Source organism: Leuciscus leuciscus (genome assembly GCF_965113295.1).
Source record: "Leuciscus leuciscus genome assembly, chromosome: 20".
NCBI lineage: Eukaryota > Metazoa > Chordata > Actinopteri > Cypriniformes > Leuciscidae > Leuciscus > Leuciscus leuciscus.
In genome coordinates, this window is record NC_138744.1 from 19,526,872 (window position 1) to 19,549,092 (window position 22,221).

A 22,221-nucleotide genomic window follows, 5' to 3' on the forward strand; every position below is an offset into this window, starting at 1 on the left:
TTTTTTTTTCACATTTCAATGTCACGTTAGTTACATTAGGCTACACACGTTCCGCATTCTGACACCGCAGCGCGCAGAATTGCGAGATATAAAGGCGCAATTGTGTGTTATAAAGTCAGAATTGTGAGATATAAATTCAGAATTGTGTGAAATAGTCGCAATTGCTTCTTATAAAGTCAGAATTGCAAGATATAGCCTAAAGTCAGAACTGCGTGAAATAAAGTCGCAATTGCTTATAAAGTCAGCAAGATATAGAGTCAGAATTGTGATATAAAGTCGCAATTGTATGTTATAAAGTCAGAATTGCGAGATATAAAGTCAGAATTGTGTGAAATAAAGTCGCAATTGCTTCTTATAAAGTCAGAATGGCAAGATATAAAGTCAGAACTGCGTGAAATAAAGTTGCAGTTGCTTATAAAGTCAGAATTGCAAGATATAGAGTCAGAATTGTGTGATATAAAGTCGCGTTATAAAGTCAGAATTGCGAAATATAAAGTAAGAATTGTGTGATAAAGTCGCAATTGCTTTTTATAAAGTCTAAGTGAATTATTATTTAACCTTTACATTATTTGTTGAACCATAGTATTAATACAAACTACACAATAGCTGAACTGTTGCTTCATTTATCCAATTTAGAAAAAGTGCTAATTTGGAATTCCACCATGGAAAAAGTGGGCCGGTCTTGGGCCTGAAACTCCCGGGCTGAAAAGTGGTCCCACTCCGGCCCTGCACACACACACACACACACACACACACACACACACACACACACACACACACACACACACACACACACACACACACACACACACATTATTGAAAACAGCATACAAAACCACATAATTTCATGTTCTATAATAATATATGTATAATTTTAGGTATCTGAGCACTGGGGACTCATTCACCACCATCGCCAGCAGTTTTAGATTGGGCATAAGCTCTGTAAGGAAGATTGTGAGGGAGACCTGTGACCAAATCTGGCTGCAGCTCAAGGACACCTACATGCCAACTCCAACAGAGGACATCTGGAAACACACTGCGATGAGGTTCAGTGAGAAGTGGAACTTCCCTAATTGCATTGGCGCTCTCGATGGGAAGCATGTCAAGATTGAGGCCCCTGCATACACAGGTTTCCTTTTTTTTAAATTATAAAGGCACTTTTTCCATTGTCCTCCTCGCATTAGTAGATGCTGATTACCGTTTCCTGGCCATCGATGTGGGGAGCTATGGTGGGAACAGCGATGGAGGCATTTTTGCAGATTCTGCACTGGGACGGGCCCTCCAGCGTGGGACCCTGAATGTTCCACCCCCATTGGAGCTCCCATCTGCGCCTGAATTGGGGAAGGTCAACCATGTTATCGTGGCAGATGAGGCCTTTCCCATGAAGCCTTATTTGCTCCGACCCTACGGTGGAAAGCGCCTTGAAGAAGACAAGCGCATCTTCAACCTCCGCCTGTCAAGAGCCCGTCGCATCTCAGAAAATGCGTTCGGCATTTTGACTCAAAGATTCAGAGTTTACAAGAGGCCAATGGAGGTGAACCCTGACCTGTCAGACAGCATCATCAAGGCAACCTGTATCTTATGCAACTACCTGCGCCATGAAGTTGTGGGACAAGCCAGCCTGGGTGAAAGCTTTGATGTTGACGATGCTGGCAGTGGCAACGCCTGTCTACAGGAGCTTCAGAGGCCTAGGGGCAACCGCGCATCTGAAGAGGCTCTCCACACAAAATATTTTGTCTCACCTGCTGGCGAGGTACCATGGCAGTATGACCGTGTGCGTCGTGGACTCAGATTGTAGACACACACAACCAATCACAACGTATAGACCTCAGTCGTGCATTATGTATGCATTTGTGTATGCAGTGTAGTTTGTAAACACAACCAAATATATACAATCTGTTAACATTATTACTTAAACTATTATTATTATTACATTCAATGCAACACTGATCCACAAATTGTTAAATATACATTATACTCTGTAAAACATGATACTGTATATAGTTTATACATTTATATTTTGTACATACAATATGTACAATATGTATTAATTTTTGTATTGTAGTTTTTGTTGTATTAATTTTTGTATTGTAGTATTGTTATACAATATTTATATAATAAACATGTAAATATATATAGAAAAACAACTTAAGACAGTTGAATGAATCATTTCTTGTTTATTCTGCTTTTAAAAGAACTTGCTACCCAGAAGAACAGAATCAAAATCAAGTAAACATTTAAAATGTGTTTCTGCATATCAAAAATGATAATAATTTAAACTGAATTTTTAGATGAACCTCTTAAGCCCCAGTTAAACTAGAATAATGCATCAGTAATAATAATTACTTTAATTTTAATAATTACTTTAACACTTAATGGTTGTGAAAAAATATTTAAGCATGTACAAAAACTAGTTAATTTACAGAGAACGGTAGTTTGGATCCTGGGAAAACTGCTGATAGTAAACCCCTCCAAATGAAACATTGTGAACCAATTCCTGCATTTTAATTTTTAGATAGGATAATTTCTCTGGGGTGAGTCTCCTCATGCTGGGGGCCAAGCTGGAGAGAAAGATGGACACCTCATCATTTTGCAGGTCCTGCCAGGCCTGACGCTGCTGTCGCTCTGCCTCTCTCTCCTTCTCTCTCCTTTCATCCCTTGCTTCTCTCCATTGACAGTACCTCTCTAAGTTGTCCTCACTCTCTGCCTGCATCTTCTTGCTTTTTGCACCGCAGCTACCTGAAGAAGTTGTGCTCCCCTCTCTCTCTGTCTCCATCACTACGCTGTCTCTCTCCTTCTCTGTCTGCATTTGATCATCTTCCCCTATTCCATTCTCATCCTCCTCATCATCATCGTCCATCTGGATATTACCATCTGACCTGTTGAAAGTAGGCTATCTGAGTTATGAAATGATAGGCTACACTGCACTCTGCAAGCTTTCTATGGTGCATTTATGGATAGGGTAACATTACCTTCTCCTTGCCAATGAATGTTGTAAGAAGGACATTGAGTCCATATGGACCCACTTCTTTTTCTTGCTGGCTCCCTGTCCACTTCTGCCCTGTCCTTCTTTTTTATAGCGGACATATGTGTCCCGCAGGTTTCGCCACATTTTCTTCACTGCTTCAACTAACATCATGTAAAAAAGGTACATTATTGTTATTATATTATATGTATTGCAGTTATTTATTCATAATATGTAATATCATATACTAATATCATGTATTGTAACATAATATATATATATATATATATTGTTATATTATTGCAGTAATTTAGGTGACCAGAGCTTTACATGTATTCTAAAGTCTAAAGTTATGCTAGCAACTGAATGAATAAACCCTGGTTCATTATTCACTACGAATGAATGACATTAGCAAAAGCTAACTTGAACAAAATACTATACACTTTCATACACACTTTGTTTTGAAATAAATGCCTACCATCCTGTTTCCCAAGCTGTTCAGCAATCACCTGCCACAATCTGTCTTTATATTCAGTGTTTTTGTAATCTGCATTTTGTTTATCATACAGTGCTTTGTGCTGCGAGACCAAGTGTATCAAATTGTCAGACGCCATTCTGGATGTTGTCGTTCGCTTGTACGGTGGCTCTGAATAGTCAAAAATCCTCTCAAAACGCTGCCTGCACTCTAAAAACTCCTGGGTTATTTCTTCAACCCATTTTCTGGGTTATTTGTGTTGGGTTAAAATTATGGGTTATTTTTTCAGAGAGTAACCATTTTCTGGGTTATAGGGCTAAGATTTTGACCCAATTCATGGGTTGTTTGGGTTTCTGGGTTATTTTTCAAAGAGTAACCCATGTTCTGGGTTATAGGGTTGGCTTTCTCTCTCTCTCTCTCTCTCTCTCTCGCAGTTGTTCTGGAATTTTCTCACAACAGTCGTTTGAAATAACCGTCGCTTCGCGCTCGATCCGTTTTGGCCTGTGCTTCATCGGTGCAACTTCATCTATATTCAAGGTAAGAGAGTATTTTCAGTGTTGATGTAATGTTAACTTTTCTGTGTCCATGTCCCTGTTGCTAGTTTAGCACCATTTGCTAAAAAAATAAAATAAATACGTTGCTACGTTGAGACTAGCGTTAGCCGTGGTAATTCTGTGGTTGGCATGTAGCCGCGGCTATCACGACAACATCTAGGTCTAGGACAACTCGAGGTAACGTTATCGCACAAGCGGACGCGATTTTGAACACGGTCCTGAGCCGTTGCTGGGTGCCGCGGACAGACCGCCGCTGTGTGTGTGTGTGTGTGTGTGTCCGTTACACTCATAGAGAATAATGTGTTCGAATTTTAAAGACGCGGGGCTGCGCTTCGCGAGCCCCTTGAGAGAGTGCACGTCCGGTGAGCGATTCCTCGAGTTGTCCTAGACGCGACGCGGCGCTTCTCGTCCGGTGTGCGAGCCCCATAGCTGCGGCTACAGAGCGACGAGGCAACACAATAGTTGAGTTATGTTTACCAGCTGTGCCGTGCTTATCATATTATACAGTGGTCTACTGGCTGAAGTAACGTTAGGTAGAGTTAAAGAAGCGGGTCAAGTCTTCAAATTGTTGCTAACCTCTATATTGCTATGTTTTCTCCACAGTTTTGTCGCTGATAAGCTAACTGAGTGGCAGCTGTCTGAGCTGACAGAGAATTTTAGAGGTGAGCATTTTACTCTTATTGCCCTTATATCATCTCTCTATACCTACTTTTTTTTTTTTTTATAAGACTTAAATGTGTCAGTGCAAGATTTTGTGAAAGTCACAACTTCTTCGACAGTGGGGTATGTACAACCCTAAAAGATTACTGTGCCTTGTCTTCAAGCTGTTATGCATAAGAATGGGCTGTCATTACACTTTTTAATGAAAGAAAATATGTCATTCACACAAAATGGGTAATGTTAATGCTGCAAAATAACCACATTAGTTAACTAGCAATTTGGGCCACGTAAAAAAAATTAAATAAAAAAGCCACTGCATTACCTCAAAAGTGATTATTTGTTAGCTTGATAATGAAAGAGTGTCTGGTGAGTGGTTCACAATTGTCTCGACTTATTAACAATACTCATATTGTCTTGTTTTCTGTCTTTCAGATAGATGAGGAGGCATTTCTTCTCTTTGATGAGGACACCATCAAAAATCTTGTCCCCAAAGTTGTCCCCAGGCTTAAATTCCTGAGGCTCTTCTGAGAATTGTTGTTTATTTTTCTATTTTTTATTTCTAATATTGTTATTACAGTGAGACCTAAAATAAATATGAAAATAAACATGTCCAAGTGTGTGTTTTTTCTTATACACTCTAAAAACTGCTGGGTTGTGTTAACCCAATTTTGGGTCAAATATGGTCTCACCCAACGTTGGGTTAAAAATTAAATTTAAAAATGGACAAACCCAGCCGTTGGTTTACAGTTTTAATGTAACCAATGCAATTTGTCCATTTTTAAATTGCATTTTTGTCCATTTTTGATTTTGTCCAAAATGCAATTTGTCCATTTTTAAATTGCATTTTTTAAACCAACGTTGGGTGAGACCATATTTGACCCAAAATTGGGTTAACACAACCCAGCAGTTTTTAGAGTGTAGATTTTTATTTAATGCAATAAAAATGTAAAAGTGCTTGAAGTGTGTAATATAATGTAAAACAAAGTTTTAATTTCTGAAATAAGGCATACTGGGATAGTGACCCAAGTTAGGTTATTTTTGACCCAACTCCTGGGTTAAAAAGGGACCAACTAATTTTTGGGTTATTTCTACCCAGATGTTGGGTTTTTTAAACCCAACATTTGGGTCAGGTATTTAACCCATAATGTGGGTCAAAAAGCATAACCCAATTTTCTGAGTTGAAATAACCCATAAATTAGTTGGTCCCTTTTTAACCCAGGAGTTTTTAGAGTGTGTGGATGCGAAAAACGCAGAAAATAAATAAACCGGGGGAATAAACCTAAAATTCTCGGGACAGCAGCATGTGTCCAAATTTTAATCTTAACCGTTCTATTTCATCAGATACGATCTGTAAACAGGGCTTTAAGTGTAAAATACCGAACTTGTCCTTTAAACCTTCCTTTTAAACAGAATCTTTCATCTCAATCGTTCAAGATGCTATGCACAAGTAACGGATCAGGACCTTGACAGCATGGTCATCGATGCTGTCGGTCAAAATGATCTTCTTGAACCTGAGTCAGTGAGGGCTCAGTTAAGCTCAGCAGGTGTGCTTGTTCAAAGGAGGAGGGTGAGGGCGAGCATGCTCCGAACAAATCCAGAGGCAGCTGTTTTGAGAGCATTGTCACACAGAACATACTGCGTAGCTGGCCCAAACTCTCTATGGCAGTGGTTCCCAACCTTTTTTTGTCTGAGACCCCCTTTTTCCCAAGAAAATATTTTAGGGCCCCCCTTCACATTTAATAATATTTTCGCTCTTGTAAGCTTGCAGCAAGGATGACAAAATATGTAGTTGTCAAACAAACGGTATGTTTACTATAAACAGATATGTTTATGCACAAATAATAGCCTATAATATTGAAAATACAATAACAAAAACATTAGTAGGCCCTTTGTAATTTAAAAATGTAAGCCTAGGAGTAGCCTATAAATTTGCCCTATTTTAAATGCAATAACAAAAATATCAGTATTCACACTTGTGTGTAGGTAAAAAAAGAATGAATATAGGCTATTACTAAATGACTGGTGTCTGGGGCCTCAATACTTGCATGTTATTTGTGAGGCTTTATCAATGTGAGGCTTTATTTTTTAGGCTTTTGGCGCTATAGCGAGCGATAACAAACATGCGTTTATTAAAGGGTAACTAAACCCTAAACCAACTTTTTTTAGTTAATGATATGTAAGAATGGGGCTTTATTAGTGCTGTTCATTGATTCAAGTAGTTTTTTTGACATTTGTGTTTAAAGTGTTTTAACCCTCTGAGGTCTGAGCTGTTTTCTGGGCCATGGAGGTGTTCTGACATGCTCTGACATTTGTGTTTTTTTCTGTTACTAGTGACATTTTCATGGCTAAAGTCTGATTACACTGTCTTCAGCACAAACTCTGCTACAATAATATATCAGCAGCATGTATGTAAAAGTTTGTAGTTTTGAGATAATGACATTTATGCGTGGTTTGTGAAAATACAAAAAAAAATTCTCACTGAAATAAGGCCATGAAACCCATACTGATTATTTCTTCACAATACTTTTGAAAATTGTATGACATAGCCTAGAATATTTGCTCCAAAACTATGTGAAAATCACCCTGACTGCTCATTCAGATAAGACAATATATTGATTTAAAATTTCTAAGACGTGTTTTGTGTGACAAAGCCATATGCGAAGAGGCGTGATCATCTCATGAATATGTAAGCTTTTAACACCTGAGAAAGACAAAGACACTCCCCTAACTGCCCTATTAGGAGCGATCAGGCCCTGTCATTCAGAGCAACCTTGCACAAAGAATGAGGAGATTTAAAAAAGAATGGCTTTTAGATTGTTTGGATTTATTTACAACACAACATAATCCAAAAATACAAATGACAAAAGAGCACATTGAAAACAATGATCCAAAGACAGAGACCTTTGTGCCATTCCTAAAAACATTGTACATACCTTTAATTTCCAAGGTGTTTGATTTTCACTTTACCATGTTCATGTACAGAGACTCATGTGAATGTTGAAGTCAGCAGGACTCAGTTGCATCTGGTCCCTGAAAGAAAAAAAAAAAGAAAAAACTGTGAACATACTGATATCAAGAGAAACTATAGGGCTGCACGATTTTGGGAATAGATTTTAGATTTTTCTGGTTAAAATTTCTTTTTAAAATTCACAGAATACACACACACACACGTTTCCAACAATATATAATGAACACCAGGTCTGTTGTGCCTTGTAGGCATAGGCTACGCAGTGCTGCATAAAATAATAATAACAATAAATTAAATCTTCCAAAAGATTTCAAGAACAACTACGCTAGAGAAAAATATATTGATTATCATATGTTACTTCAAATGTTTCCATTCGTTATGATGATATGAAATGAGATAATAGTAAAAACAAGCCTAATGTTTGGTGCATTTTTCCTTTCAAACGCAATCGCGCTCCAAAATATGATACATTCAAACCCACAGCGCGCTCCAAAATATGATACTCAAACCCACAGCGCGCTCCAAAATATGATACATTTAAACGCCATCGCGCTCCAAAATATTAAACATTATGGTTATACATATCTATGTTTGAGCAGATATCCACAAACAGTATTTAACAGGAAACACGGGTCTAAATAGTATAATATTCACCATATATCTAGCAACAGTTCAACTGCAATGTGAAGTTTATGCAACAATACCATAAACTAATAAGTAAGAATTTCTTACCTTACATCTTTCTTGTCTTCAAATCGCGTTCTTCTTCTTCTGAGTTAAATCCAATGTAAGCTCAGACGTGTCTTCCAAACTCGACGAAAAGCAGAGACTTGTGAAGTTTGTTGGTGTTTTGTGTTTGAGGTAACGAGGGCGTTCGCGTTCCATGTGGAGATTTGCATGTGAATCACTTTTGCGCGAGTGGGCGTGTCGAATTAAAAAGTAATTAGCAAGCGTTTGAGATACTGGACATCCTGTTGGTTTTATACAAATTACTTAAACAGAGAATATTTGTTTTCAGTTTGAATCCGATCATTTAAAAGTACACACTTAAATGTGTATAAAGGTATATGGCTCATAAATGTGTGAGAAGGATTCGCTGAGTTTTGTTTCAGTTTATAGACGTGCTCAAGAAAAAAAAGTTCACCGCGACGGAGAGGCAGAACGCACACCATGTTTATTTTCTTTATTTTACAAAAGCACAAAGTTTTGATTTGATTTTAAGTGGACACATACAAAAGTAGAAATATCACAGATTCTTTTTTTATATTTCTTTTTTCTGTATAACTATAAATGACGGAGTAATTTAAGTTTATGTTGCTGCTATGTGAAAAAAATCCAGCAAAACGCGTCGGCGCGTTTCTCGACCTCAGCTTTAACCTCATCTCGACCTCCGCCCACTGCCTCTACAGATGCACAACTCACTTTTGCCCCCCATTTCACAGTGCACTTGGTGCAAAAGGGAGAGCGCGCGAAACTTGTCACTTGAAAGCGAAAAACAGTGTTTGAGATTCGTCGCAGCAGATTCAAGCAGCTGTAGTTATGTACATGTGTTTGTGCTAGAAAAATATACAAGACATTTGTGAGAAAATATTCTACAAGTGTGCAACTCTCACTGGATGAATTCACATACTGATTTGCAGATGAGCAAAATTTCTCCGTGACTTCACATTTCTTGATGCGGGTGTGTAAATGCGTTTTGCACCATATTCACTGCAGCAACTGTAGCAAAAATGTGAGCGTATGAGTTTCTTAATTTGTGATTTGTAGAATAGGATTTGTGCACCTGCAATGAAGAATTTGAGAAGGTGTAACTGTTGTGTTGTGTTTGTGGAAGATAAAAAAAAGTCTACAAGTTTGCAACTCTTAAAACATTTCTCTCTGTGACTTCAAATTTACTGATACAAATGTGTATCTATTCTCTACAACTACAAATTCCACTGTCACAGGCGTTCAGTAGTTTTGCACCAAAAATACCTCCATACTCCTCCCTCTAAACTCTTAGCCCTTCCATGAGATGCACTGAACCAGGCATGTACTGGCCATCGGGACTACCGGGAGATTCCCGGTGGGCCGCGGTATGTGTGGGCCGGTGCGTGATGTAGCCTATTTATATATAGCCTAATATATCTAGCTAGCTAGTTAAAAATGATCCGGCGCCACCCCTGCCTGGTTATAACGGCCCATGCACGTCTTAAAAAATGGTCGGGTTTAAATCGGTCTCGGGCAGTTTTGTGTCAGGCCGGGCAGGGCTCGGACACAACGGGCTCGGGTAGGGCCGGGCACTCGGGCTTGATTTTTTGGGCCCGATCTAAGCTCTAAGATAGACTATATCGTGAATCATCTACCTAGGCCAATCCAAATCATTATAATCAGCAATAGAAACGGACCCACAACGGCCACTGTAAGAAGGCTTAAAAAAGTTGCGCATTTTATGATCTTAAAAAGCGAGATGGACTATATCGTGAAGCATCTATAGGCCTATCTAAATCATTATAATCAGCAATACAAACGGACCCACAATAGCACTGTAAGCAGGCTTAAAACAGTTGCTATATATGCATTAAAGCCATTATACCAGCTGTCGTTTCTGTAAAAAGTAGCATACCGCCTGCTATTCAGTCAGTTGTCAGCTACCGGGTAGTCTTCCAAAATTTAAAAGACATACAGCAACAGACCAATGCAAAAGAAACGAAACGGAGAGAAAATAATACGGTCGGACCTTGGAGTCGAACCCCTGTCACTATAAGAGCAAAACGACACTGTTGCCCCTGCACGCAGACCAATTCCCTACTGAAGTAAGTTTGCTGGGAAATCCAATGTATTTCACAGACATGAATGTAAACAGAGGCTATCATTCTAGCCTATATACCCATATTATAAAGGAAAAAGGGGGATACACGTGCCCAATGAAAAAATAAAAAATATGACACGATCAAGTCCAAACACTAGTCCTAACAACGTTAGAAAAACAGATCGCCATTCAGATCGTATGTCTTTCCATTTGCTTCATTAGATGGGCTAAACTTTGAAGAAAAGGGAGGGGCTGATTATAATATTATACAAAACGCCGCTTTTTACGCCGTCTTTGTCAGACAGAAGCGCCGCAAATTACGGCGCATTATGGATGGCCTGCGGCGTCAGAAACGGCGTTGTTGACTGGATCAAAAAAACGGCGATAATGACGGCGAGTTTGCTTTGCAAACGGCGTAATTTGCGGCGTTTGTACCACAGAACGCCGTATTTTGCGGCGTCTTTTCGTCTTAAACGCCGTAAACACCGGCGTTTTGAGAATGAAAGGCGTTTCGTTAGTGGCGAAATTTGACCCTTTTGGCGTTCCATAGTAATCAGACGCCTGACCAGGCGTTTATGAATACTTTGGCTTGCCATATGGCAGGTCGAGTGACAGGCGCGTATAGCGGTGGCAGGTCGAGTGACAGGCGCATATGGCGGTGGCAGCTGCCCCTGCCACGGAAAGATTTTACCCTTACTGGGTAACAGGGTTCTCAATTTGTAGCTATCAAAAGCTTGGGGTGAGCTTACAGGTTGTTGGTGTTTTAAGCCCCCAACGGCGCCTTCCAGGCAGCGAGGGGATGGGTAGGTTTAAGGTTGAGGGTAGGGTTAGCTGCCTCTAAGGAGTCCGGCGGTCCTTTAGCAAAAGTAGCAAAGCATTTCGGGGAAACTTGGGGATTTTCCCCATGTCACCTATAAAAGCATCGACGGCTTCATCCATTCCTTCAGACCGCTAACGGACCCTAAAACTTGAAGCAGCTGCCTTTCGTCAGGGTAAGACAACTATATAGCCTATGGTTATTTTGCCTTTTTATTATGAGAGCAGTTGACGTGCAGCTTTAAACAAAAGCGGCTGTTATTTCAAAATGTGTTATAATATGGAGCTTATAATATGACAAAATGATTTGAATTTGAATTGTGTAAATTTGAATTATTTGCAAGTGTAATCTAACTAAATTGAATTTTAGGTGGTAGTTTAAATAGTTCTGAATTTGATTTTTTTTAAACGAATATTGAACGTTTGAAATTTAACAAATTGAAATGTTTTTATGGCTGAATTTTATAGACATGTATTTTCAAACAGCTAGTTTTTTTGTTCTGAATTCGTATAGTGCAAATATTCAGTTTAAAAAAATACAGATTCAAGTTTTCAAGATGAAGAAATTCGGAACTTCAAATTCAGTTTTCTAAAATTCAAGTTCAAAAATTCAGATCTTACAGAAAGTAGGTCACAGGTCATCCACAGGGAAGAGTAAAGGATCTCAGATAAGTCGAACAGAGCATTTTGGCTGCACTGCAGTAGTTTTTTGCCGCAAACGCGGTGGAGGTTCAAGAGAATCCGTGTATCTTTCGTTCAGTCGTTTTTTTATTTAATATTAAGAGTAGAAAAATGAGAAAACAGCTTGAGTATTAGATTTCTTCTAATATTCTAGTAATAATAGTCCGCTGCAGCAGTTGCACGGAGCTTACAAAACGCGTGTATTGCAACTATAGGCTACATTTAATTTTCTCATCAAACAACTAGACTAACGAATGGCTCGGCACAACAGCAGAGCTTAGGGCTTTCTCTCTGTGTAGACCAGCAGTTGGTCTGAATTTGCTATAACCTATAGCCTATTTTCTCGACTGTATAGGCTAAGTCACGTTTTATCATGAAACACGCTGTGATTTATTCCAAAGTGACTCAGGCATATATAATGCATTTAACGTTAAATAATCTAAATGTTGACTTTCAAAAGTAGGCGCGCCAAGAAGGCTATTCTCTGTATTTTGGTTCATTTTTGGTGAGCGCCAGAAAGATCTAAAGAGACCGAGACGCGCTAAAGCAGCGCATCATGTTGTTCTCTTACGAGTACTGCGTAAGATATCTTACGCTAGGGGAAAATCCTTTTCCGCGAGATATTGAAGCCAAAAATTATCCTTAATTTTGTAATAATGCAAAACGCGTTGCAGCAGCAATGCAGACATAGGCGAGACAGCTCGCGCGCCTATTGGCTGCTCTGCGGCAACTGCAGCAGCCTATCGAGCGAGGCCTGGCGTGACGTCAGACCCAATCAGGGCACTTCGCGCCCGCTGCGTCACGTCCCGCCGAAATGGGCGTGGTCTAGGCCTATAAATATCGCTCGCAGGCAGCTATTATCTGATTTTTCATCCTTCAAGCGAAGCACACGCATCACTGGAGCTGGATAAGAAGCCGCGCCGTCTGAGAGAGAGCATCTTCAGCGGGACGAGTCACTGAAGTCGCTGGCCGCGCCGCCTTCCTTGCCTTCCTGCTGCGCTATCCGGCGTTATATCCTTTCTCTGCTACTGTGTTTATGTATGTGTGTGTGCTCGCCGCCGCGACACACACTCCCATTGCACTAAAAGAGCTGGGCGTCTTTTTCAAGACGCCCCTTTTCCTGATCACGCAGCTCTCGCGCTCGCTGACGGCGACTGCCCTCACTGCGAGCTAGTTACTGCCTATGGTGACTCTGAGGACTCACCTGGCATCCTTCTCCGAGACTGCTCATCCGCCCCCCCACCCCCAACCCGCAAAGCTTGCCGGTTCGCCCGCTTGCCTTGCCTGCTTGGGGGACGATACCTGTTCTCCCTCTGTTCGAGCCGCGCACACCGCGCCGCTCACAGAGGATGTCAGGAACGGGCGGTCACGGGGCTAGCTTTCTCTCTCCCTCTGTTCAAGCCGCACAAACTGCGCCGCTCACAAGGGAGGCTGGAAGCGGACGGTCGGGGTTAGTTTTTCTTTACGTTATAAGAAAGCTACCCTGCCTCTGCGCCCCATTCATGCGTCACTCACCGGCGAAAGGAGAAAGGTGTGTTTTTAGTCCCTCCGAGGATGGACTGACCTTCAATTTCTCATACATTTCCCAGTTCCCTGATCATGCGACTGGAAATATCAATATTGCAGCAGGCGAGCCTGTTTTAATACAAGCGCGCCTGCAAGCATACGCCGAAGAAAGCATGTGACGCTGTTATATGCTCGTGCATCCGAAAGCCTTTGTGTTCCCCCCTGTGGCTCAGTGGCGGAATCATTGGTTTTCCTCACGAGAGACCGGAGTTCGAATCCCGGTCTAGTGGCAGTTAAAATTATGCCGCCAATGCTTCGCTCTGTCAGTTCCCTGAAAAGCGACTGCAGATGTGCATTTTGCAGCCAACGAGCGCGTTGCACAACCCGCTCGCCTGCACCCAGACACCGTTTCTATGGTTTCCGTGCGTCACTGGCAAAAGGAGAAAAGAGCGTTTCTGGTCCCCCCGCGGACGGACCGACCTCCTCTTTCTCGTACATTTCTCATTCCCCTCTGAAGTTCGGGCGACTGGAAATGTCAGTATTGCAGTGAACAAGCCTGTTGTAATGCACGCAGGCCTGCAATAAACGCCAGCATGTTGACGCTCTCTGTTTCTATGGCAACTTCTCGCTCGTTCAGTTCCAGTAAATGTGACTGTTCCAGTGTATCCTGCAGTAAACAAGTCGGTTCTGTCACCCGCTTGCCTGCACACAAACGCCGTTTTTACGGCTACCCAGATAAATCCCATAAGCGTGAATTTTTCTGGTGTCCCGGCCACGGCCGATGGTGCTTTATGTGTAGAAAGAATGCCCACTGCCCAGTGCCCATCTCTACACACAAGCACAGCCCGTCACACAGGGCTTGCGCACATGAATCGACTCAGATCGATTGCGCTTCAAACATGGTGAATGTGCCCACTAACACCACGTTATGCATGTCTCACGGTTTCTGTAAAAACGAAACCAACGAGCATTCGCTTCACTCAAGCGAACAATGCTTTCAGTGTGATATGTGCCCGCTGTCCCGCGCCCACATCCACACATAGACATGACAGTTCCTACGGGAACCGCCCAGCCCTCCCCCTCGCGGTTGACCACCGCAGAGGAGTCGAGCGCGGGCAATCTGCCCGCTGTTATCAGCGCGCCCCATGCCTCAAATGTCACGAGCGCCATGCTTGTGTTACAGCACGCCGAAGCTTCTCCATCGCTGAGCGAGCGGAGCGCGCTTCGTATTCAACCCCTAGCTATCCATGCAGACGCATGGGCAAAGCTACCCGGGGTTTCGAAGTGGGTGCTGAACATTATAGAAAGAGGCTATTCGCTGCAGTTTCGCCGACGCCCTCGCCGCTATGTGGCGCGCGTCGAGACCACGGTAAAAACAGAAGTAGCACATTTACTTCGAGCCGAAGTGACGAAACTATTGAGCAAAGGGGCCATAGAGCCTCTCTCTCAAGTTCAGAGCGAAGGAGGGCTATACAGCAGATACTTCCTGGTACCGAAAAAAGACGGGGGTCTCAGACCCATACTAGATCTAAGGCAACTGAACAAAGTGCTTGTGAAGCGACAGTTCAGGATGCTCACGACCAGGCAAATCCTTGTGCAGATTCGCCAAGGAGATTGGTTTTGTGTCAATAGATCTGAAAGACGCGTATTTTCAAATACAGATAGCGTCACGTCACAGGCGATATTTGAGATTCGCCTTCGAGGGCCAGGCATATCAGTACACAGTCCTGCCGTTCGGTTTGTCCCTGGCACCCCGTACATTTACGAAGTGCATGGATGCGGCGCTCGCACCCCTCAGAATGAGAGGCATGCGAGTGCTGAACTATTTGGACGATTGGCTGATTCTAGCGCAATCTCGCGCAGTGCTCATAGAACACACGACCATTTTACTCGATCACCTCGAGGATTTGGGTCTGAGTGTCAATTGGGCGAAGAGCTCCCTGTCACCCAGTCAGAAAATATCTTTCCTGGGCACAGAACTGGACTCACTATCCATGATAGCGCGACTATCACAACAGCGCGCGGTAGACATTCGACGCACAGCGAACTCTTTTGCTGCGGCGCGTCTGTCCCGCTCAAGAGATTTCAGAAGATGCTAGGTCTCATGGCCTCAGCATCGTCAGTGCTCCAGCTGGGCCTGCTCCGCATGCGCCCGCTGCAGTTTTGGCTGAAAGCGCGAGTCCCACGCGAAGCGTGGGCACCCGGTTTGCTTCGCCTCAGGGTCAATCAGAAGTGCGTCACAGCTCTGAAACCCTGGAAAGCGAACGACTGGTACCAATCAGGTGTAAGCCTGGGGACTTCCTCGAGGGTGAAAGTGGTGTCCACGGACACGTCCACCTCGGGATGGGGAGCGCTGCTCGAGGGCAGACCGTTCTTCGGCCAGTGGTCAGAACGGGAGAAGCTCCTGCACAAAAAATGCTGGCAGTAGACAACGCGCTGACGCGTTTTTGTCCCCAAATAAAAGGACACCACGTCTTGGTCCGTTCGGACAACATGTCTGTGGTGTCCTACATAAATCGCCAGGGCGGCATCAGATCCGAGAAACTGTACAGGCTGGCAGAACGCCTCCTGGTATGGGCTCAGTGCAACCTGCGCTCGCTCAGAGCAGCACACGTGCCAGGGATCTTGAATATAGGACCGGACAGACTGTCCAGGAACAATGTTCCGGCAGGCGAGTGGTCTCTACACCCACAGACAGTCCATCTGCTGTGGAAGAATTTTGGCAGAGCGGAAGTGGACCTGTTTGCGTCTCAAGAAAACGCTCACTGTCAAGAATTTTTCTCCAAGAGCAGGAGCGTGCTGGCCCATGTGTGGCCCCGCCGCCCGCTCTATGCTTTTCACCCCCGTCTCTCTCCTGCCTCAGGTGATAGAACGGATCAGGGAAGAAGGATGCTCAGTACTGCTGGTAGCACCGTTCTGGAAAAACCAACCTTGGTTCCCAGTCGTGATGCAGTTAGCAAGTACTGCCCCGTGGCCAGTACCAGTGAGGAGAGACCTCCTCTCACAGGCCCGCGGCTCGATCTGGCATCCTCACCCGGAACTATGGTCCCTTCATGTCTGGGCCATCAACGGGTACATGTTGGACTCCCTAAAGGAGTAATAAACACGATCACGCAGGCTAGAGCTCCGTCTACAAGACGACTCTATTCTTCGAAATGGTCGGTGTTTTCGGGCTGGTGCACAGCCCGTGGTGTGTCACCCACAAACTGTGGTGTGACGGAGGTGTTTTCCTTCCTACAAGAGCTGTTGGATGGGGGCAGGGCCCCCTCCACGCTCAAAGTTTATGTGGCGGCTATAGCAGCGTTCTCAGAAACAACGCTTGGTCAGTCAATAGGAAGGAACGATTTAGTCATCCGCTTCCTTAGAGGGGCTAAGAGACTGAATCCTCCCAGACCTCCCTCAGTCCCCGTATGGGACCTTTCTACGGTTCTGGAAGCCATGAAAGGTGCGCCATTTGAGCCTTTACAGTCAATCGGTGTTTTTGCTGGCTCTCGCTTCAGTGAAGCGCATAGGGGATCTGCACGCGCTCTCTGTGAGCGCGGCGTGCATGGAGTTTGGGCCTAATGACTCAAAAGTTATACTCAAACCTAAGCACGGTTATGTTCCAAAATCCCTCAACACACCGTTTAGGGCGCAGGTTATCTCCCTGTCAGCCCTACCGGTCCCTGATGAGGAAAAAGACGCGAACCTCCTTTGCCCAGTCAGGGCATTACGAGCTTATGCGTCTCGCTCGTCTGTTTTCAGACAGACGGAGCAGCTTTTTGTTTCGTTTAGCGGACGTTCTAAGGGACTAGCCGCGTCGAAACAGAGCCTATCCAGATGGATAGTTGATGCTATAGCGCTGGCATACGCCTCCAAGGGCATGCAGTGCCCATTGGGTGTCAGAGCGCACTCCACGAGAGGCATGGCCTCTTCGTGGGCCTGGTCAAGTGGGATTGCCTTGCAAGATATTTGTATGGCGGCAGGCTGGGCCTCCCCGTCTACATTTATAAGGTTTTATAACCTAGAGGTTCCCGCCCTGCAGGCCAGGCTGCTGTCGGTCTAAATTTACCAGTATTATCTGACCTGATGCGATCAGCTCAGAATGCTGCGTCTGCTGAGCACAGCTCAATGTTCGACAGTATTAAAGTAACAGCACGAGGTGTGCCTGGGCAAACTGTGTAAGACCCACATTTCCCCATCAGTTCAGGCCGTACCCCGCCCTGTCTGTATGATGAAATTCGCGTCCCATCGACGCTGCTATATGTGGAAGAGTGCGGCTGCGCCCCTCCCTCTTCCCGGACTCCCTGTGAGTTCCCTGAGTGATTGTGCACTATATGTACCCCGGGTTTTCGCCCTTGGGTTTTTGGTGTCAGATCTCAGCATGCACGGCGTTTTACATTGGGTCACCTAGCGTAAGATATCTTACGCAGTACGAGAGACCTCTCGTAAGAGAACGTACTCGGTTACTAACGTAACCTCGGTTCTCTCTAGAAGAGGGAACGAGTACTGCGTATCTTGCCGTGCATGCACACGCTCTGGTTGCTTCGATGATGAAAAACCAGATAATAGCTGCCTGCGAGCGATATTTATAGGCCTAGACCACGCCCATTTCGGCGGGACGTGACGCAGCTGGCGCGAAGTGCCCTGATTGGGTCTGACGTCACGCCAGGCCTCGCTCGATAGGCTGCTGCAGTTGCCGCAGAGCAGCCAATAGGCGCGCGAGCTGTCTCGCCTATGTCTGCATTGCTGCTGCAACGCGTTTTGCATTATTACAAAATTAAGGATAATTTTTGGCTTCAATATCTCGCGGAAAAGGATTTTCCCCTAGCGTAAGATATCTTACGCAGTACTCGTTCCCTCTTCTAGAGAGAACCGAGGTTACGTTAGTAACAGAGTACGTTTTATTTATTTTTCAATGACATGATATTTTGTAGTTATTTTGAATGTACACAAATAAAAATATACATTTTACTGTTTCGGATAATGTCATATTATCTGTATGACTAAATAACAGAGTATTAAGTTATTTCCCAGCAGTGGAACAAATCCAAGTGATGGCGCTCGCGCATCGAGCTCTCACACAACATAGTAGGATATCAGTTCTGGCGTTGCTTCATATCGCAGACTGCTCATTATCAAAATGAAACACAGTCAACCAAACATATAAAAAGTTATTCTGCATAATTTAATTGGTCTGTTGTACAATATGAAGGGCAAGCTGTGCCGCACACAGTCCTACTCCAAACATTTCCCTTGCTGTGAAGACGCTGATTTAGCCTATAGGCCTACGTGTATTTTGGGACTCGACTGAAGTATGAAGCCTTCTTTATATTAATAGTTAGCATCCACATGTTACATTGCAATGAAAACTTTTGACTGAATGAGAGATGCGCGACCGTTTCGATTTAAATACATTTGTTGAGGCTTGGCGTTTATAAAGGGCACAATATAGGCAATTTTATAGTCTGTAGCCTATATATTATTTTATTATAGCCTAGCCTACATACTTATTTTTCATTCTTGTTGTTTTCTGCATTCATTTGTCAAAAGGGAAAGTAAAATAGGCAACACATAGCCTACATGTTAATAGTGTTTATCATGTAAATGTTGTATTTTATTTACAGGTCTTTTACACTATTGCTGAATAGGCTGATATAAAAAAAATTAAAAAAATTATGACGCCTTTCTCTCTCAACATGATCCAGCAGACCAATTGACTTGCACTCATGTGCATGAGACTTATTTTCTGGCAAATACGGTCAGTTAAAAAATGTTGCTGTATTATTACAAAATGCATAGAGTGGAGACCATTTGGGCAAAAAAAAAAAAAAAAAAAAAAAAAACACATATTGTGTTCATTACCCCCACCCACATTTGGGCTTAATCACTGTTATTATTAGGAAATGTATTTAGGTGTAGACAAAATCAGTTATGTTTATTTATAAATATGAACGTACCTCGCATTTCCCGGACACTAGCCGTAAGTCTACTTCTTTGGCCTATTTTTTTTAGCTGGCCAGTTCTCAAAATCTGTGTGGAAAAGCTGCGGAGCGAGGAGAGAACGCACAATGGCTTTGCTTTGGAAGTTTTTTTTTTTTTGTTTTTTTTTTAAAGTTTAGTTGCCAGAGAAAATAACACACCGTTTTGTTTAACATCAATTGATACTCAATATTAATTAAATAAATAAATATAATGTCAGAGAATGCACAAAGCGCATCCTTTTGAGATGTAAATTATAATACATTTTAATAAAACACACAAGGCCTACATCATTAAACTCAGAAGATTATGTATTTTAATATATTATATTATAATACAAATAAAAAGGCGTCATACTTCAGTCGAGTCCCAAAATACACGGGACTCTGTATTGTCTTCACAGCAAGGGTAGTGTTTGGAATAACAAGTAGGACTGTGTGCGGCACAGCTTGCCCTTCATATTGTACAACAGACCAATTCAATTATGCAGAATAACTTTTTATATGTTTGGTTGACTGTGTTTCATTTTGATAATGAGCAGTCTGCGATATGAAGCAACGCCAGAACTGATATTCTACTATGTTGTGTGAGAGCTCGATGCGTGAGCGCCATCACTTGGATTTGTTCCACTCCTGGGAAATAACTTAATACTCTGTTATTTAGTCATACAGATAATATGACATTATCCGAAACAGTAAAATGTATATTTTTATTTGTGTACATTCAAAATAACTACAAAATATCATGTCATTGAAAAATAAATAAAACAACATGATGTGCTGCTTTAGCGCGTCTCGGTCTCTTTAGATCTTTCTGGCGCTCACCAAAAATGAACCAAAATACAGAGAATAGCCTTCTTGGCGCGCCTACTTTTGAAAGTCAACATTTAGATTATTTAACGTTAAATGCATTATATATGCCTGAGTCACTTTGGAATAAATCACAGCGTGTTTCATGATAAAACGTGACTTAGCCTATACAGTCGAGAAAATAGGCTATAGGTTATAGCAAATTCAGACCAACTGCTGGTCTACACAGAGAGAAAGCCCTGTCTAAGCTTTTCTGTTGTGCCGAGCCATTCGTTAGTCTAGTTGTTTGATGAGAAAATTAAATGTAGCCTATAGTTGCAATACACGCGTTTTGTAAGCTCCGTGCAACTGCTGCAGCGGACTATTATTACTAGAATATTAGAAGAAATCTAATACTCAAGCTGTTTTCTCATTTTTCTACTCTTAATATTAAATAAAAAAACGACTGAACGAAAGATACACGGATTCTCTTGAACCTCCACCGCGTTTGCGGCAGAAAACTACTGCAGTGCAGCCAAAATGCTCTGTTCGACTTATCTGAGATCCTTTACTCTTCCCTGTGGATGACCTGTGACCTACTTTCTGTAAGATCTGAATTTTTGAACTTGAATTTTAGAAAACTGAATTTGAAGTTCCGAATTTCTTCATCTTGAAAACTTGAATCTGTATTTTTTTAAACTGAATATTTGCACTATACGAATTCAGAACAAAAAAACTAGCTGTTTGAAAATACATGTGTAAAAGCAATTTTCAGAGATTAATAAAAACAGCATCAAAAGGTATAAGAAACTTTCAAGAGGCAAAATTGTTTTATAGAGAAAAGGTTTATTCTTTGAGGATTCTTTTCACAGCCGCAGCCACCCAGCTGTGAAACAGAATGACCTAGTGGACTCAATGAGCATAGACATTTTATACAGTTTTCTGACATTCTTGACTCCTCCTTTCCCAGTTTCTGTAAATTTCCTTAAAGACATCTTATATCTCAAGCTGGTATGGACTGGTTTCTAATTAAGTAATACTGAATTTTTTCCATCACAATATTCCTTCTCTTTATCATTCTCTGATAAACAACATAGAAAAAAATTCACTCTTGTTTCCTAATCAAACCCATTATACTGTTAAATCTTTGAGAATAGAATTAATTCAAGTCTTAATTCAAGAACAGTTATACCCTTCATGTCTGATTTTTTTTGTATACCTGATCACTCTACTTGAACTTTGAAAGAAATACGATTTTTTAAAAGTAAAAAAGCTTGTAACAAATAAATAAGCATTTAGCCTGAAACCGGGCTAAAAATGAACAAACATTGTTATCGCATTTTCCTGGTTGAGAACCAGACCCTCAGTCATCCCAGACATAGCTCAAAGCATATAGTAAGAAAAACGTAAATGATTATAATTGCAACTTCCGTCACTCGTACCATCTGCATATTTTGTTCATCCCTAGGATAGACTGTACCCATTAATAACAAAATTATCAGAATAACACATACAATCATAACACTATGTATTTGTATATGTAGCTTTTTCAATTAATCACAATATTTTGTCAGGAAATGGTTTTACTTCTAAAGCTATATTTAATTAAAATCTATTTAATAAAATCTAACCCGAAAAGTTTTTTAATTTGATCATTCGTTGTTCGAAATTATCCCTGACTTTTCCATTACATACCGTCTTTTTTTCTTATCACCATACTTCACATTAATTAATAGATCTTCCACCTGAAAACACATTTTTCTTTGCACAAGTCAAATTATTAGATTTATATCAATACTAAGCCCTAATTTGATTCAATCAAATAAAAATCACAAAACTTTTCTTCAACCATTAATTGGTCAACATTTTCTCCAGATATGTTGATCATCTCGTTGCCTCATGGACGTTCCATCTTCACCAATATGACACTTTGCATGCCGTAGAGAGGATTTTTCCCAACGTTGGCAGGGGAGATAGTTTCTAGCACATATCATTGATCCCCCACTTTATTCTTTGCGTTGGCGTTTTGGGTTGCTGACGTTGGTTGGTGTGGTTA

At 42.0% G+C, this 22,221-nt stretch overlaps 2 protein-coding genes and 1 long non-coding RNA gene across 3 annotated transcripts in view; all 3 read left to right on the top strand.

Annotated features, from left to right (window-relative positions):
- The window catches only part of fdps (farnesyl diphosphate synthase (farnesyl pyrophosphate synthetase, dimethylallyltranstransferase, geranyltranstransferase)), a 185,409-nt gene that overhangs the window by 127,317 nt on the left and 35,871 nt on the right, over positions 1-22,221 (top strand). The window lies entirely within an intron of this gene.
- On the top strand, positions 3,655-5,227 carry LOC309483580. Its single transcript, XR_014200594.1, has 3 exons — positions 3,655-3,977; positions 4,598-4,656; positions 5,087-5,227. It is a non-coding gene; the product is annotated as an uncharacterized lncRNA (long non-coding RNA).
- The window catches only part of LOC309484043 (uncharacterized protein), a 40,262-nt gene continuing 29,291 nt past the window's right edge, over positions 11,251-22,221 (top strand). Inside the window, exon 1 of the mRNA XM_082150184.1 lies at positions 11,251-11,405. The gene's annotated coding sequence lies outside the window, so the exon portion shown is untranslated. The remainder of the gene's footprint in view (positions 11,406-22,221) is intronic.